At 40.7% G+C, this 20,051-nt stretch overlaps 1 long non-coding RNA gene across 1 annotated transcript in view; it reads right to left on the bottom strand.

The window, feature by feature from the left end:
- LOC138266629 (uncharacterized) overlaps positions 1-20,051 on the bottom strand; it is an 81,685-nt gene that overhangs the window by 30,473 nt on the left and 31,161 nt on the right. The window contains exon 2 of the long non-coding RNA XR_011199586.1: positions 7,421-7,514. This is a non-coding gene — a long non-coding RNA (uncharacterized lncRNA). The remainder of the gene's footprint in view (positions 1-7,420; positions 7,515-20,051) is intronic.

The following is a 20,051-nucleotide window of genomic DNA, read 5'->3' as shown; positions in this document are numbered from 1 at the left end:
GCGCCTCTGTTGCACCGAAGGCGCGCCAAAGGCAAGCCCGTATGCGCCCGTCTGCGCCAGACCTGGCCTTAGGGCCTGTTCCCCCTGACCAAATTCCGACCTCAGAGCCCAGTCCTCCACCTCTTAAATACTCTTCAGATATCCTGCGTATGCTCAGAAAGCCTGCCTCTAAAGGCTGTCAGGGATGTTTGGATCTAAGCAATAGTAGATGGAGTTGTTCTATCTGTCAATGGTCACCCCACCCGAGTAAAATAAAGACACAGCCAGTACTGAAAGCTAATTTTTCCTTTTATCTCATTAATTGCCGCTCTATACGTCCACCATAAAATGGACATAAATCTTTTTCTGAGTGAGGCGCAGCCTTCAGCACTGTTTCTCACCGAAACCTGGTTGCATTAAGGGTCAGGTCCAGATATCAGGCTAGCTCTCCCCCAAGGATATCAAATAGATAGAGTGGATAGAACAACCTCCAGAGGAGGTGGCATTGCAATAATTTATAAAAATACATTTGAGATGATGTCTCAGCCACTGCAGTTAGTAGAAGGGGAAGGAATGTGGTTCTCCCTGGCTTTGGACTCTTTATCCACTTTCTCAGGAGTATTATTGTATCGCCCTCCAGGTCCTCATGAAAACTTTTTAACTCCCTTCCCGGATTTGATGGCTGATTTGAATTGTGAAAAACCTAATTTCACAATATTGGGAGACTTCAACATCCACGCAGAGAATCTTGATCTTCCATTGACTAAAAGGCTCCTAGGAGAAATGGAAGCAGTGGGGCTTGAACAAATAGTGAAAGGCCCCACACATGAAAGGGTTCATACAATTGATTTGGTGTTTAGATCTAAGGGAAGTCAAATTGCTAAACGCCCATCTCCTCTTCCTTGGACTGATCATTTCTTAATCCCCTTGCAATTAACTATGAATTTGAGGAACTCTCATTCGCAGCCGGTTAGACACATGGGCAGGAGTTGGCAGAAGCTCCCCACCAAAGATTGGACTAGAATGCTGGAGAGCCGAAAACCCATCTTTCTTAATGGAACGGACTGTGAGCCAGAGCATTTCAATGACTGGATCACAGATTGCCTCGGCCTTACACTTCCCTGTAGGATTAAAGCAGGGATCCGTAGGACTACAAGGTCCCCATGGTTTTCTCCACACCTTCACCTGTTGAAAAAAAGCTGTAAAAGGTTGGAAAGAAGATGGAAAAAATCCTATGAACTAGCAGATAAGGAGGCGAACAGAAAAGAGATTAGAGCCGATCTTTCAGAGATAAAACTTGCACAAAAGAACTATTACGCAGAAAGAATTGAGGCAGGGTCCCCTAAAGTAGTATTCCAGATTTTAAAATAAATCATCCAGATTCCCAGTGAGGAGAATTCCACAGAAGCCTCAGTAGAGAACCACAATAAATTTGCAATATTCTTTCAACAAAAGATTTGAAACATCTATTCCAGTTTTCCGGACTCCACCTCTAGGCAGGATGGACTGGACCCCAGCCCTCCTCATGATGGGGGTCACCCTCTCTCAATTCACGTACATCTCCTGGGAGGAAGTTACCTCTTACTCAACTACTCTCAAGACCGGCTCTCCTTTAGCCGAAGCTCCTTGTGCTAGTACCTGGGGGGGAGCAGGATCTATTGTCCCTGCAATAAAAGACATTCTGAATAAGTCCATATCCACATGTGTAGTTCCAGAACTATGGAAACCCGCTATGATGAAACCATTGTTGAAAAAGTCTACCTTTGACGCTACTGACCTGAAAACCTATAGACCTATCTCCTTGCTACCCAGTCCCGCTAAAATCCTAGATAAACATATTAATAAGCAGCTGTCCACTTTCTTGGAAGAAAATAACCATCTGCACTCCTCTCAGACAGGTTTTAGACCTCAGCACAGTATGGAAACAACGCTCATCGCCGTCCTGGAAGAAGCCAGGAAGGGCATTGACCAAGGAAAGGCCACAGGGGCTATACTTTTAGGTTTGAGCGCTGCTTTCGATACTGTGGATCATGAGGTGTTGGGGCTGAGGATGAAGAATATGGGAATACGAGGACAAGCCTTGGCTTGGCTTCTGTCTTTTTTAAAAGATAGGTCTTCTCAAGTCCTAGACAGATCCCACCTCTCAGACAAGTTCCATAATATTTGTGGAGTTCCACAGGGCTCATCTCTCAGTCCCATGCTTTTTCATACATACATGGCCCCTTTGGCTGAAGTGGTTGAACCCTTTGGACTATCATTGATCTCTCTTGCTGACAACACGCAATTGGCAGTCTCCTTTAATTCCATTCTTAATCTAAACGGGTCTTCATTACCCGCCTGCTTACAAGCTGTTGCAGACTGGATGGCGAGTAGCAGAATCCTATTAAACAATGAAAACACGGAGCTGATGATCCTGGGCCACAAACTGGGGCCTGATAGGCCTCTGGAGCCTGGCGTTCCCATGGGGATTCTTCCGGCTCCAAAGGAATACATCAAAAGGCTAGGGATTTGGCTGGATCCATCGCTTACGATGGACCATCACGCTAAGCATATATCAGCTACTTGCTTCGGTCTTCTCAGACTTTTAAGGAAGGTCTTGCATATTCTCCCTCTGATTGCTAAAAAGCTCATTGTTCAAGCTTTAATTATCTCCAGACTAGATTATGGAAGCAGCTTATTTGCTGGGTCTCCCGCATATGTCAAAAATAAACTACCAAGGGTCCAAAATGGGGCAGCCCGACTCTTATTAGATATTCCCAGAAGAAGTTCGGTAAAGGCTGGACTCAAACGACTACACTGGCTACCTGTGAAGCAAAACATTAATTTTAAGGTTCTATGTTGTATTCACAGATCCCTCTATAACAAAGGCCCCCAGATACTGAGAACCCTCACTTCTTTTTACAAGCCTAATAGGGAGCTCAGATTAGCCTCAGGGGCCCTTGCCAACCTCCCCAGCATAAAAAAAAATCTAGATGGGGAGGTGCCACTCTTGCATACTTCGGGGCCAAGCTGTGGAACACCCTTCCTATTGGTCTTCGCAGGATAACCAATGAATATAATTTCCGGAAATCCCTAAAAACTTGGCTGTTCTAGGTGCTGGTTCCGCTCTCACTATCCATGCTGGTTCTTTGTCCTTTAGCGCTGGGAAGCCTGTTGGTAGCCACACGCTTTATAAATAATATAACATAATATATACAGAAATTGATCCTAATATTGCAGGAATTCTCTTTTGAATTGGCTACAATATCACACACTAGAGGTGAAGAGTCAATTAAAGGTATCATACAATTTAAATGATGAACTCTCAGCAGCTGGAGATGAACTGATATTGCAAGGGAGTTGAACTGTTATACCACATAGCCATTCACTTTGATGCTACAATTGGTGCATTAGAGTATGCAAGACAAAGTAAAGACTAAAATGAGACTCAGCAAAAGGTATAGTTAAGAGATATTTCTGCTCAGGGGTAGCAAACCATTGCAATCCGTTGCTTAAGTCAGACTGCAGGGACCACCTTAACTGTCTGCCCCTATACAGTCTGAGGAAACACCACCAAACCCATGGTCATGCTTAAGTGCAGATTTTGAATGTCTTACAGGTGTACATGACCTTCTTGTCATTGCAGAGGACTACTGCAAAAATACCCAAGATGAAGTTGTGAAGTCAACTAACCGAAGAAAATATGTTTGTCACCTAAGGAATCAAACAAGAGAATTGAAAGGACCATGGACCACCATTTCAATGATGTTGCATGGCTTACTTCTTCCAGTATCTCAAAGTTAAGCACAGAAAAATAATGCCCAGAAGGTCTCAAGTCAAGGTAGAAGCAGAGTGTTTCATGAGAAAACAAAAAGCATTTCAAGATCTGAGATACTCATAGTGGACCATTTACAGATTTCTCCACAATTACAGAAACACTTTGCATATCTTGACAAAGAACAATCCAGCTGCAATACTGTTCAAACAGCCTGCTCACAAGATACCCACCCACTCCTCCTGGGCTAAGACAACTCACATAGGTCAATAAAAAAAATAATAAAAAAAATACACACACACCAAAGTAAGCAAAAGATGAAGGGTGAAAAATCAAGACTAAAATATAGAGGACCTAGTGTTACTTAGGAACAGTCTGCTAGACAGGACATACACAACATAATTTGAACCAGAACCTTGGACAGTGCTAGATCAAGGGACCTATGACATCTCCCACAACAGGTGTCTTTGTCACATGCAATGTATCTCAATTCAAGAGAATTGCCCCACAGAATGTGATGAGAAACATACAAGTGGACTATGTTGTGAGTAGGCAGCCTCAACGAACACCAATGGGCAAAGCACACTTGGCAACCATCAGAGCACTCAGGAAAGAATGCTGTCCCTCAACTACTAAACATTAGACTCTCAGTCAAGAAACCACCAGTACTTCTTAAGAACGTACTCACATCAAACTCAGAAGTACAAAAACTGTAAGTACTAATCTTTAAGTTAATAGAATTGTGTTTTCAGTTAGTTTTGTAATGTGAATTATATTAAACGTCCACGTTTAAGGAGGAATGTTATGTCAGTAACCACTTAGACTACAGGGGTGTCTACATGTTAATCCATGAGGACACCCAGTGGCATTGAACCTTAGTCTAGTCCTAGTGACATCATGCTCAGGGTAAATGAACGCAACATCAAACTCGGGATAAATGAATGTGCCATGTCTGCCTCTTGCAGAACCTGCACCCAGACAAGCAGAGCCCTTGCAATGTGTCTTGTTATTCCGTGCTGTGGTACCAGAAGTCCACAGCAAGGCCCAGTGGATATGCTGCCCCTTGTAAGGGCATGCAGAGAGGCAGAAAGCACATTGGCCCAGCACCCATTACTGCCATCAGGTACTCATTGACGCAGAACTTAACAATGGTGGTCTGATGGCACATCCCTGACAAAAGCGACGACAAGAGTGCACAATAGGGAAAAACAATGATGAGGAGCAATGGGGGTCGGCACGGACAGAGAAAAAGCACTAACAGCTCAGCAGAATGATAAGAGGAGACAGAGGAAAAAATCAAAATGGAGAAGGAAATCCTAGCCATGATTGAATGGTGGGCGGGTGGTGGTGGCAGTGGGCCTGCATCGATGGGAAGTGAGGATAGGGCTATTTCTTGGAGAACGTAAGCATCTGGAAAATGTCATAGCCTTGACAGAGGCATCATTCAAGCAACGGCAAACCATGAATAACACACAAGAGCAAAGGCCTAAACGAGGTTGCCTGGAAGCCTACTTGGACTATAAGTCTTAATATACTTTTTTTATGTAGTCCTGACATGAGAATTCCGACACAAATCTATCTGAAGTAAATCCGAAAAATGGCTATATCTTCTCACTAAAGATGTTATCAACTGCTAGTCAACTGGTACAATTGTTCCTTCAAAATGTGATTAGACTTATGGAATAGTACAATTAAGGTAATCTGCCTGTGTATAAATTCACGTCAAATGCAGAAAACCTTCTGAACAATCTTGATCATCAATTTTAATCGACCTACAAGCAGGCACAATGTGCCAAACCCTAAACTATTTACTTGATTGTGTCCTAGTTGTCAATAAAAACACATTGTCAAAATTTATACAAGCTGTACCTGGACAATTTAGGCCCAAGTGGGCAGATCCATGCTACATTTTCAGCATAATCACACAAGATATATTTAAATGCAATTACTGCTAATTGAAGTCATTTATATAATTGGAGGTTATCCTGAAAATCTGGAATGACCTGGCCCTCCTAGGACCCGTGCACCCCTGGAATCTGGAATGGAATTTAGGAGGGCATGCATCTGTATCAGAGACATTTCAAAATCCAAAGCATGTCAACGTTTATTACTTAGAGTATAAGTCCCCTTTTCTCCCCTTCATTGCTAGCAGATTTCTGTGGCATATGTCCGCTTTAAAAACAGTTATTTTTCCTCCTCATCCGTTGGAATAAATTCAGGCTCCTTGCAATGACAGAGGGGACTTGAAAGCCACTGCATGATTATGTGTACACACTATGTCCAGGTAACGCTTTCCAGTCATCGAGCAGCAGTCTGACTGCAATCTAAAAATGGACTCCATCAAGTTGCCTACTAGAGAATGTTCCCAAAACAGAAACACTGGATTTCAGTCTTAACAACTATTCCCCATGTTAGTGTATTTAACTTTTCTCTCTCAGGGATAAAACACTCAAAGCTCATGGTTAAAATCCTTAGACTGACATTGCATTAAGATCTAGCTCAAGGCAGTGCTTAGTGTTCTGCCCTGCTCCTTTCAGGTCAAAAAGAAGCATATGGTTTGATATCTAGTATTATTCTGGTTTCACAATGATTATTGCATTCAAAAGGCTTCTTCATTACCCACCATGTTGCTCTCCTGTTTCATACACTGCAACTAGTCTTTAAACCAGCATTAAGGTGCTATACCGGCATATCTCTTGGCCTTTGGAATTGAATACATGATTGTGCAATTGTTTAAATAGGTCAACGGCTGTATGTGTCTTGCTTTGTTTGTGCACAGATGTCTGTAGGCGGTTTACTCTGTCTTGCATATGTGCACCTGTCAACCATAGGCACCTATATCAGCTTTGGTTGGGCAAAGCCTGATTATCAAATACTTTGCTTTGGGTGTGGTGGCATAGCACTCTTCCAACTAAATGGTCATTTCAGTCTTAACATTGGGAGATGTACAGAATAGCTTATCACTTCTTCTCCAACCCCTTGCACATAGATTTGTTCATTAATTATTTTTTTCCTCACTAAACCCATATAAAAGTCCACCCTGACTAGTGCTTTGAAAGGATGTCACTGTCTTATTCTGATCATACATCACTAACTTTCTACTGTTGAGAGCCAAACAAGGTATGGGAATTGAGTGATAGTGGGGACCAGTGTTTGTCATGCACTCAGATTGATGACCCGGCATTCCTACTCAATTTACTCTTCCTGGCATACTACCCCACTTTATCCATCTTTTAAAATGTCACGCAATACAAGATATGACACAATGAGCAAAGAAACAAAGAGGCCTATCCCCACAGAGAAGAAATAGTTTGGTGAAATTACCAAAATTACACTGTTATTCCACTTCACATAATTTCGAGTCTGTTCCAGAAAAAGATCCTATTGCAGGAGCACAGGAATAATGCAAACAGAACATGAGCAGCTGCTGCTCTTAGCAGTTTTTCCAAAATTTTGCATTCCTCAAAAGGAATTCAAACAAATTTTACACACGCCTAATAGTTTTTCCACCAACTAGCGGTTAGTGTTTTTTAGTATTGGTCTATGGGCTCATAATATCTATTGCACATTAGTAATCTCCAATGTTTCAATATACACTACTGCTCACCAATATAGGATTTAAATAATTTATTTTTTTCTACGAGTGAAAATTGTGATAATTATTCAAAGAAAAATATTGTTCCTCACCAAAGCCACAGGGGTCCACACGTCCTCAGAGTTTCAAATGGATAAATAATGCCAAGAGATTTAAAAGGATTGATGATTTCAGCTTTCACTTGCCCTAAAAAAATAAAAAAAATAATTTAAAGAAAATTAAGTAATATTCCATGAAATCTCAAACACAAATATGCCAGTCATGTCAGATGCTGTCTGGAAAGTTTCAGGGTGATCCGCCCGGGTGGGCGGAGAAAAAGGGAGGGGGGGTCCAAAACACATTTTCCCCTTTCATTTTTCCAATGGAATTTTAAACAGCAATAGCACTGAATCTACTGTACTCAATTACACCAAATTTGGTAGAATGGTGGGTCCTGGTCTAGAAAGCGGCCTTGTTTTGTTCTAAATTCAGTCAGTAGTTTCAGAGAAATTAAATGGAAAATAAATATGTATATATAGGGACGTTGATCTGTCGCAACTCCAACGCGCCGCAGATTTGCGAGCCACATAGAGCAATGTGATTGGCTGGGCGCAAGCTTTTCAGAAAGTTGTGGCTGCCATTTTATCCACCAGCAACAGTCCTGGAGGATGAATTTCTAGCAAAAAACAATACAAGGGGTCAGATTAGAGAGAGATACACTGACCCCAAAGGTGGAATGAATAGTTTACTGACAGATTAATTATAAGTTTAAATAGGTGAAAAGGCATCTTTTGACCCACTAAGTTTTGGCGCTCAGCCGCCCCCGTGTAATGTCACGATGGAGTCACTGTTACAACCATTCACAGACCACTCACTCACAGACCCACTTACAGCCCCAGTTAGACACTCACACACCCACTCACACACTTATGCACCCACACAGACTCCCTAAGAAACAAATTTACCCACTTACAGAGCCACTCAGAGACCCACTCACCTACACACCCAGTCATAGATACACTAAGACGCTGACACACCCACTCACAGACACTAAGACTTCCCCACCAATTCACAGACCCCCCTCACACTCATGCACCCACTCCGAGCTACTCAAATGCTCATGCACACACAGATCTAATCATGCAGTTAAGCACCCAGACACACACACAGACCCACGCAGAGACTCATGCACCCACTCAGACCCTGTCATGTACCCATTCATATTACCCACTCACAACTGCACACACTCACATACCCACTCGCCGAATCACCCACTCAGACACATTCATGCACCCAGTCACAGGCCCACTGACACTTATACAACCACTCAGAGACGCTCTGAGACCTTTATGCATCCCCTCAGAGACTCACCAAGACCCTAATGCACCCAGTCAGAGCCTCTAGCACGCACTCAGACTTCGTAACACTCATACACCCACTCACAGATGCACATAGACACTTACACAGCCACTCATAGATCCACTCAGACTCTCACACACCCAATAAGACACTGTTGCAGCGGGTCAGACATTCTGACAATTATACACTGATTCACAGACCGAGTTAGACCCTCAAGCATCCACTTCGGTAACTAGTGACACTCATACACCCACTTACAGACAGTACACATCCAATCCCAGACCCAGACAGACATTGAAACACCCACTCTCAGACCTAGTTCAACTCTTATGTATCCAGTTACAGCCCCACTCAGTTACTCCCACTTGTACTCACAGATCAAGTGGTACTTATACAGTCATTCACACAACCATTTAGACAGAGATGCACCCAATCACAGACACACTGACAGTTAGTGAACCACTTAAAGATCTACTTTTCTACTTGTCCATTGAGTAATAAAAATTCATTTACAATAAATAAATCAGATTTGCTTTACAAGCGAATACACAGTTTTAAATTACTAAGAAATACTATGTTACCTTCATCTGTAAAGTGCACACCATCTCTCCTGTAAATCCAATAAATGTCAAAGTCAAGGTTATTATTGTTGTACATTGAGCCCATGTCATGGTCTCTGAGAAATGATGAAACAATTTTATTACAGTTTTCTGACTTTGTCTATTTGTGGACAGAATTGAATTGATCACTTCCATTTCTGCCTCTGGCATATATTAGAGAACACAAAGGCAGCGAGAGGGAAAAGGTGCACTAACTGAACAAAGGTATCCTTCATTAGCATTTCCACTCCTACACCAGTCAGTGTGCCCAGGTCATTATTACCACCACAGTGCACAATGAGGAGGTAAGGGGGCTGGCTATCTCTAATGCTTTCAACCAATGTAAGAAATTGCTGCCACCTTAATCCTCTCTGGCCAATCCAAGAAATATTAGGCAACCCGAGGTCCCTGTCAATGCCACCTTTTCTAGCATACTCACTAGCCCAATAAACGTAGCTGTGACCTAAAATCCAGACTCCAAACATGTTGGAGGGAAGAAGCAGTAGCACAAAGGAAAAGGATGCAGCTGAATGAAGGATGTTTGAAAATGTAAGGTGGTTAAAATGGAGGGAGTTGCACATTAAAAAAAATTATATGAATTGATTGGATTCTGTAAAAAGAGTTATAGATAAAGGTAGTTTGCGACTAACAAATAGAACTTAGTCAATTTGTGATTGGTTCTTATGTTTAACACCAGTAATCTCATTTTGGATATGCTTACATTTAATAGTTGTAAACCCCACCTGCACAGGGTAAAGCTAGACTGCTGCTAGCAATAAATATATAGTGAACTTTTGAACTCCTGGTACAACACAGTGGTCTGAAGGAGGCTGCTATGGCAATGACTCAGTGTGCAGGGGAAGAGCAGCTCTTAAAGGAGACAAACATTTGTCACTAAAGGAGATGATGGAGTAGGTTTTGAAACAAATATTTTTCTCAAATAAGTATCATCTGTAATTTCACAATGTACTGAAAAATGTACAAGAAAATAATGGGAAATATGTTTTTTTCCAATCCCCGATTGACTGGAGTCGTGACTCCATTGCAAACACTGGGGTCTGCGTAGGAGGGACATGACCGCGTAGGGACTCTTGCAGCATGCAGTAAAAAAATTGGGCTTTTGACTAAGAGCACAAAATAGAGTTAACACACAGTGACCATTGAGAAGTAGGCTAACATAAAAGATGAAACATAGCTTGTGATTTCATACCTATGACAGTATCACTGAGGGCAAAGGTAAATAGGTTGCCATTACTGGTTCCTTGGAGTAAGAGTGTTTTACCATTCTTATTCTGAGTTTTTATTCAGCTAACAAAATAGAAGAGAAGTGTCAATGTGAACCTATTTTATCTGTCTTCAAAAGTATTTACAGGTATGTAAATTTCACTATTAATTTTAGAGCAAGCTCTGTCCATTAATACAACTAAAAACAAAATGTACTAATATGTAAAAATCTATTTCAACTAAGGTGTAGTGAGATAGATGTTGATTATGTTATAATCATGTTTATAATATGATAGGTTTTCCTGGGTAAATGTTTGAAAATAGAAAGCAACTTTTTATGTCAAAAGGCTTGTGACAAACTATAGTTTTATTTTGACTCACTATGTGTTACGTTTGAAATATGAGGTACATTAGGTATAATATGTGATTATAATAGGTGCACATTTCTAAAGGCTATGCTGGAAAGACGTGTAGGCACTGGTTGTGTAGTGCTGTCCAACTGTATTTTAACAATGAAAACAATTACAGTATCTGTAAAATTATCATGAGTGTCTCGTGTTTGCTGTTGTGACGATGTATACATTTGTGGGTAGTTCTGATGCAGAGAATCAATCACCATGGTGCATGGCTTGTTGAGTTGTGGAAATGAATTTTTTTTGTGATGGAAATGGGAGTATTCTAAGGAGAAGTAATTCTAATATATATTTTTTTTATTTGTATAGATCTATTTCTGCATAGGAAAACGTTTGAAAAATGCCAAAGAAAATACACAGCAGAAAACGAAAGTCTGGAAATTATATTACCTACTTGCAAGTCATGAAAAAAAAAAAAAAAAAACAATTGGACAATGTCAGTAAAGAGAAAGAAGATGTAAGTTCACAAATCTTTTTAAAAAAAACGAAATGTGTGAAACTTGAATATCTGCAAGATGAAGAAAATAAATAAATAAATAACTTCTAAATCAGCTGTTCAAAGTTTAAAAAAAAAAAAAGTGATAGAGGGAAGAAGTCAAACAAGAAAGCTAAACACTCAACCAGAAGACAATTCAAGGAAATTAGACTGAGAATGTTTTGTGCTAGAGTAATTCAGAAACGTATACAAAATATGACGAAATACAGAAGGAGAACAAAAGTATTGAAACAAAAAATTATTTGAGGATATAGGCCCTTATTACGACTGTGGCAGCTTTTTTTTTTTTTTAAGACCACTGCAGCCGCCAGAAGACCAACCGTATTACGATGGATAGCCAGTGGCATTGGCGACTGTGGTCGGCGGCGCTTAGGCGATTCCACTGCCAGCACCACCACACCAGAAAAAGACTGCCCACACAATTACAACCTGTAATTCTCGGTGGTGGTCTTCTGGTGGCAGGGTGCTGCTAGCTGCTCGAGTGACCTGTCCCATCCGTCACAAAGGAACACCTTGTCGGATGAGGTAAGTGTCATCCACAAGGGGAGAGGGGTGGGGGTGTATGAATGGGTGTGTGGGAGTGTGCGAGTGTGTGTATGCATGTCATGAACGTGAGGGGGGAGTGTTTGTGTGTGCAAACATGGTGATGCATGTGTGGGTGAATGTGTATTGTGGGTTGGGGTGCGTGTGTATACATATGGACGGGGTGAGGGGGTGTGCATGGGTGAATGAGTAAGGAGGAGTGTGAGTGAATGCGTGCAGGTATGTTTGTATGTGTATATGGTGTGTGCGCATGCAGTGAGGTATGATTGGGTTGGGGATGTGGTTGTGTGAAGATGAGTGAGGGTGTGAGGGAGTGTGTGTGTTGTTTTATCCCAGTGACAGAAACAACAGTTCCTGTCGTTGGGATACCTTTCTGCCAGCATTCTCCTGGCAGTGAAACCGCCAGAAAAATGCTGGTGGTGTCATAAGTCGAAACAACCTCAGCGGTTATTTGACTCCTGACAAGCTGGAGGCGGAGAGGAGAGTGACAAGTCTGTCATCTCTTTTATAGAGCAGTATGCCACATGTTCGATATCAAAACAGACTGCTGACAAAGGTCTTAGAGAACCAATTTAGCATTTTCAAACACATAGATGTGGGAAGTATTGTCATGTAGATACAGGTCCAAAGATATATATATATATATATATATTTTTTTTTAAGACTATGTCGATTTGTATTTCCATGACCGGTCATTTCAAAAGGAAGAAGAGTAAACAGATTCTTGCCTTCAGTGAGACATACACGAACACGGAAATCACCAAAGAACACATATAAACTTAAAAAGAAGTGAAGAGTCTAACTATATTAATTTACCACAATCCTGTGGAATGCTAACATGGACATTTGTTGCAGACAACTTCATCGTGGTGGCTCATAACGTCACATCATATGTCACAAAATCTGAGAAGACTGAGATGAAGGAGATGTGGGAGGAGATTTCTGCAGAAAAGACACTCAGCAAGAAATTGTTTTCGTTCAGCTTGAACATGCTTTCCCATAGGGAAATGGGGTGTTACAAGGCCTGTAACAGGTTAAGTTCAGCACTTTTGTACTAAAAATCCCCAAACATTGTGTAAATTAGTCTTGGTCTGTGTACTACAAGAAACAGGTATTGAAGTCTTTTCCTGAAATTCAGTACCTGGCAATGTTTTCCCCACAAAGTACAGACATTGTAAAATCAAATATGTTGGATACATACTATCCAAGAAGAAGTCCACCTGTAGAGGAGAAGTGAATTCTTGAAATTCTTCAAAACTACAGATATAAACGTAATTTATCTGAGAACACAGAAAGAGGACAATCTGCAGTTCCTGGATGTAGTGGATGCTTAGTGAAACATCAAAAACAAAATTAAATTAACCATCAAAAATTGACCTGTCAAACTCATGAAAAAATATATTTTTTTATTTAGCACTCCTTCAATTGTTCAAACCATGGCATAGTAAATTTGAAGTACTTGGAGATTACATCTGCTGTGAAGACAGTTTTAATGCTTTCAAAAGATAGTATTCAGTGTCCTATGTTCAATATCTACTTCAAAATGTAAATGTTAAATGATGAGACAACAGGAAGAAATTATTGCTGCTGCGGTAGCTAAGGATAGCTCTCAAAGCAGCCAAAGCTCAGCAGCTTCAAGTCAGGATCCTCTTGGAGAACCTATTATTGAAAATGAAAGTGCAATAGCTAATAATGAAGGGGAAACTGCAATGGAACAAGATAGACAAGAATCTGTAGATTTCGAACAGTTAGTTGGTCAACTGAACAATGAGCAGAACGAGATTTATACTGAAGTACAAGGTAAGATAAAACATGGATTACAACATGAGATGAAAGAATGCAATTGTTCATCTTTCAAGAAAATACTATTATATATTAGTGGTCAAGATGGCACCAGAAAAAGCTTCTTAAATAAAGTTCTCAACTTATCAACAGAAGGCTACTGTTTCTAACTTATGTGTGGTAACAGCACCTACTGAACTAGGTGCACATAACATCAATGGATTTGCCTTACATAGACTACTAACGCTACCAGTTGAACATGGCAATAAACTTGAATACCAGAAGTGATCAGGTGAAGCTTGTCATGAGGTAGCAAGAGATTTGAAGAAAAATTAAGTGTTTGATTATTGATGAGGTAAGCATGGTTTCAAATCTAATGCTTGCCTTCTTCCACCTTTGAATGCAAGAGACTTTAAAAATGGAATCCGACTTACTTTGGAAGAAATCATGTGATTGTTTAATGAGACCTATTGCAACTTACTCCAGTAAAAAGGACAGCCTGTTTTCAAAAGTATTACATGAAGAGACACACAACTCAGTGGGAAGTATTGGTATTGTGAAAATTTGGCTATATTTTCAATACAAAGACCTTATGTTAGAAATGGGGTTTTTGGTTGGCAGTCAGGTTACCCTCTGTCCAAGCAAGAACCCTCACTCTAGTCAGGGTAAGTCACACACAATCCAAAATTATCCTGTGCCCACCTTCTGGTAGCTTGGCTCGAGTAGTCAGGCTTAACTTAGAAGGCAATGTGTAAAGTATTTGTGCAATAAATCATACAATAACACAATATAGCACCACAAAAATACACCACACAGTGTTTAGAAAAATATATAATATTTATCAGGATAATTTTAGGTCAAAACGAATAAAGATGCAATGTGAAATTGTAGAGATCACTGAAAAGGGATATAAAGTGTCTTAAGTCTTTAAACAGCAAACAAAGTCTTTCAAGCACAATGTACCTGATTTAAAGTGGAAAATCTCCGTAAAGGGCCGCAGAAGAAGAGATACGTGGAAAAATGGTGTGTGCATCGATTTCTCCTCTGCACACACGGACTTGCGTCGTTATTTTTCACACGGGGAAGTCGTGCGTTGTTTTCCGGCGCGCGAACAGTCTCTTTCTGTGGGTTGTGGGATTACTAGATGTCCCGGGGTCTGTGCGTGGATTCTTCGGCTTGTTTTCCGGCTGCGCATCGTTCCGGGAGGCTGTGCGTGGAATTCTTGGTCTCACGGCAGGTGTAGAGTCGATTTCCCCTCTGGAAGTCGGGCGGCGTTGTCCATGCGAGGCCGTGCGTCGAAGTTCCGGTCGCCCCGGAGGTGTTGCGTCGATCAGCGTCGGTGTGCGGCGATTTTCTCGCCGCGGAGAAAGCTGTGCGTCGAAATTGTCAGCGCACGAAGAGTCCAAATGAAAAAGAGAAGTCTTTTTGGTCCTGAGACTTCAGGGAACAGGAGGCAAGCTCTATCCAAGCCCTTGGAGAGCACTTTTACAGCAAGACAAGAGTTCAGCATGGCAGCAGGGCAACAGCAATGCAGCAGTCCTTTGTAGAAAGCAGTCAGGTGAGTCCTTTAGGCAGCCAGGCAGTTCTTCTTAGCAGGATGCAGGTTCTGGTTCAGGTTTCTTCTCCAGCAAGTGTCTGATGAGGTAGGGCAGAGGCCCTATTTTATACCCAAATGTGCCTTTGAAGTGGGGGAGACTTCAAAGAGTGGCTAAGAAGTAAACCAGGTCCCCTTCAGTTCAATCCTGTCTGCCAGGGTCCCAGTAGGGGGTGTGGCAGTCCTTTGTGTGAGAGAAGGCCCTCCACCCTCCCAGCCCAGGAAGACCCATTCAAAATGCAGATGTATGCAAGTGAGGTTGAGTACCCTATGTTTGGGGTGTGTCTGAGTAAATGCACAAGGAGCGGTCAACTAAGCCCAGCCAGACGTGGATTGTAAGGCACAGAACGATTCAAGTGCAAAGAAATGCTCACTTTCTAAAAGTGTTATTTCTAGAATGGAAATATTAAATCCAACTTCACCAGTCAGCAGGATTTGGTATTACCATTCTGGATATACTAAATATGACCTTCCTACTCCTTTCAGATCAGCAGCTACCACTTCAATACTGTATGAGGGCAGCCCTAATGTTAGCCTATGAAGGGAGCAGGCCTCGCAGTAGTGCAAAAACTAATTTAGGAGTTTTACACAACCACGACATGTAAACTACACAGGTACATGTCCTGCCTTTCACCCACACAGCACCCTGCTCTAGGGGTTACCTAGGGCACACATTAGAGGTGACTTATATGTAGAGAAAGGGGAGGTTTAGGCTTGGCAAGTACTTTTAAATGCCAAGTCGAGGTAACAGTGAAACTGCACACAGGCCTTGCAATGGCAGGCCTGAGACAAGGTAAAGGGGCTACTGAAGTGGGTGGCACAACCAGTGCTGCAGGCCCACTAGTAGCATTTAATCTACAGGCCCCAGGCACATATAGTGCACATTACTAGGGACTTATAAGTAAATTAAATAGTCCAATCAGGTATGATACAAGGTTACCATGTTTAAAGGGAGAGAGCATATGCACTTTAGCACTGGTCAGCAGTCATAAAGAGCGCAGAGTCTAAGAGCCAGCAAAAACAGAGTCCAAAAAGTGGAGGGAGGCAGGCAAAAAGTTAGGGGTTACCACCCTAAAGCATGCCAGGTCTAACACCTTACAACAAATAGGCATCAAGGCTCCGACATGGAGTATGAAAACATTCTGAAGGACCTTAGAGTAGGTGTTCTGACAGATGATGGAAAACTTATGTTGGAAAGTTGACCCGTTGAAAAACTGTTTTCATCTAACAAGACAGCAGCAGAGGTAATGTATAACTTTTGTAAAGAGGGTAAACAGTTTCTTTGATGCCTACCATTCCGGAGTGTGCTGCATGTAATGAGGAATAAAGACATTTCAGAGATTATGGCAATTGACAAGATGGAACATCAAGGAGTACCTGTAGTTGTGAGTGAAAAATTACAAGATGAATTAGACTCTTTGGAAAAATCTGTCTCCTGGACTGCTGGACTAGAGAAACGTTTACATGTTTGTAAAAACTGCAGAGTAATTTTAAGACTTAATTTAATGTGTGGAAAGGATTGGTAAATGGTGCCATGAGTAAAGTTGTTGATTTCATTCATTTTCCTAACCATGATCAGGTTGAATTATTGGCTATAAAGTTTGTTCAGGTTGATGGTGCGAAGCAAATTGGATGATGTGTTGTATGCTTTTTGTTTGTGAAAAATGTGTATGCAAGTCTAAAAGTTTCCAGTTTGCTTTGCATGTACTGTACCGATATACAAGTCTCAAGGGTTAAGTGTTGATGCTGCATTCATAAAAATCATAAGTACAGTTTTTAACAAGGGAATGTCATATGTAGCATTGTCACGAGCACAAACGTTATCTGGTTTGTTTCTGGTTGATTTTGATGAGAACAAGCTTAGTGCAGATTGCGTGACAGAGTACACCAAACTACAAAGTAAATATGCTCCTCATTTAGGACAGTATCCAGTTTATGGGAGAAAAAAAAAAGAGTTGTGCCCTAAGCAGAAATCAACAAAACGATCAAAACATATTATACAAAAAGCACAGGTGAAGAAGAAGGTTTGAAGAAACAACCAGTGGAAAAAGATTGAGATATTGTCGGATGCCAGTTGGATAATACAAGTGGTATTACCTGCTATGCTAAAGTTATTCTCAATGTTCTCTTCCATCTACCACATTTTGTGAATGCAATCCAGGAAAAAACACAAAAGACTTTGTGCACAGTACTACTTAATTGCCTTAAACTCTAATGTCATAACAGAACTGTAATACAACCTGCTTCAGGAATTTAAGAACTGGTAGACAAGCACAGTGGACCTGTTGTATTTACTCTAAATGCTCCACAAGATGCACAGGAGTCTATTATAGTAATCCTTGGAATTTTAGAAGAAGAGAATGTGAATACTGATGATATATTTGGAATCAGATTTACATGGAACCATGCGTGTGAAGATTTCTCTTTCTCATCTACCACTAAAATCCAATCTGAGCGATTTTTATACTTTACTCTGCCAGATTCTAAAAGTGTGTCTTTTTAAAAATTAATAAAAAAAAAAATAAAAAAAAAAGGAGTGACCAAAATATGAAGTGTCCAACTAGTAAATCAATTGTATTCTCTACATTGCCTATACACAGGAGTGGTAATTGCATCATAGCAATGTTTCAGTGATGCAGAGTCGATGGAACAAAATGGATATTGCAGTTAACAACTTTAAAGCTGGGCAAATTTCAACATCTGGTAGAACATATTATACTATGGCTATCATGTTCCATAAAGGAATAAATATTACTTCTCAACACTATACTATATGCTTGAAGAGTCAAAGTGGATGGACAGAATGCAATGACACCAGTTTCCAATTTAAACAAACTACTTTTCAAACTTCCTAACTCATATTTATTGTTTCTTCAACCAAAGTTCTCATGTGCATCAGTCAGACAGTATTGAGTACGGTATTTTTTTTTATCTGGATCATTACAACTACAGACATCATTTGGCCTAACAAGGGTGATGTCTTCAACAACATGTGAAAAAGAGTTGCATGCTTGAAAGGTTTCATAATACTATTTCAGAAAAAAAATCAAAGGTACACAGCCTTCTTTGTTCATTACTGATCACTGGTTAAGATATCATTTGGCCTAACAAGGGTGACATCAAAAATTATAGAAAAATCAACTGTGGATTAAGATGTTGATTCTGTTTCTATAAGAAGTACTTTTGTACCAGGTATAATAATTATCAATATCTTTCTAAGATCTGTAGTTTATTTTAGTGCAGCAATTATAGGATTATGTTAATCTTATTCAGAAGTTATAGTGAGTGCAAATTATAGTTATTCAAAGAACAATAATGAAAATTTAGAATTGGTATGCATAGTATTGTTAATTTTAAATAACATACTATGTGCTTATGGGGTTTTTGTTTAAAGTCACATAACTGTTTCCCCCCCTCTCACTGTTCAATGATGAGCAGCTACACACACTTCTTTTAAAGTGAAAAAAGAATAGCAGCTGAGAATATTGGAGAAGGAAACATAGTATGTCTATTTAATGTGTGTAATTGCTGTTTTACAAATTAAAAGATCTGTCAACATCAGGGCAGTGCGCGTTCTATGGGCGACTAAAATGCAAAAACCCAGTCTTTATGCGAGAGCATAATTCACACATTGTGTTTGTATGCAGTTTGTTAACCTTTTGCATTGCAGAGTTTTACCTTGAAACCACTATTAATGATGTTTGCAAATAGTGTTCTTTTTCAAGGTATTGCTGCAGGCTTACAGAGTGTATCAGGGTGTGATCCCTTTCTAGGGCCTTCTAGAAGCTTCCCCTGCAGCATGACTGGGTGTGGTTTGTGGGCTGGGCCAGACTCTATATAAGGGAGCCAGCCCAGCTCCACATGCTCACTATTAAGAGGTCCCGGTGCAGAGCAGCAGCAACTTCCTGAGCTCCTGTTCCGGAGGCCTACTTTGACTTTCCATGCCTTGCCCTTCATTGTATTGGTGATCCTTGAACAGGGAGGTAAGACGGAGGTCGGACTGGGCCCCCGACCCGGTTTCCAGACGGCATTCGCGTTTTTGGGCCTAGCTTTCATTGTTGAAAGATTGTCCTTGTGCATGTGAATGTGCTCGTAGTTTCTGGCATTTACATGTTGGTATTCGAATCGGCAAGACGCGCAATTCATTCTTGGCATTTGACTTTTGAGATTCGGGTCGGCAACAGTGTGCGCGACCAATTCTTGACATTTGCATATTGGCTTTCGAATCATTCCTGGCATTAAACTCTGGTTATTCAGTGTACGCTACCATTTCTTGGCATTTGCATGGTGGCAGGGCCTTTTCTGCAAAAGTGCTAAATTCAAGATATTACATTCTTTGTGCATATTAAGTCCTTAGTACAATTCCTATTGTTTTCCAGGGAATGTTTCAGATTACCTTTTGTCCTCATGTAAAGATGCAATGTTTGTTCTGAAACATTATTCTAGACGGTTCTTATATTCCTAGCCAGTATGTAACAACTCATGAAAAGGTAATATGAAACATTGTATTAACCATTCTTGATTCCTTTCCAGGTACCTAGATTTCTTGAGGCCTAGTTAGAGTATTTCTAGGCCATTCATGTTTCTTCAGTCTAAGTGTTATTTCATGTTCTGAGTATCATTGAACCCTAGATTCAACAGAGTGTTATTTCATGTTCCGAGTATCATTGAACCCTAGATCCAACAGAGAGTTTTTATGAACCTCAATGTGATTATATCTTGATATTGTGTTGT

This window comes from Pleurodeles waltl, chromosome 11 (assembly GCF_031143425.1).
Source record: "Pleurodeles waltl isolate 20211129_DDA chromosome 11, aPleWal1.hap1.20221129, whole genome shotgun sequence".
Classification (NCBI taxonomy): Eukaryota; Metazoa; Chordata; class Amphibia; order Caudata; family Salamandridae; genus Pleurodeles; species Pleurodeles waltl.
Note: the sequence above shows the minus strand (reverse complement) of the source record. Positions and strands in the feature narration are given on the sequence as shown.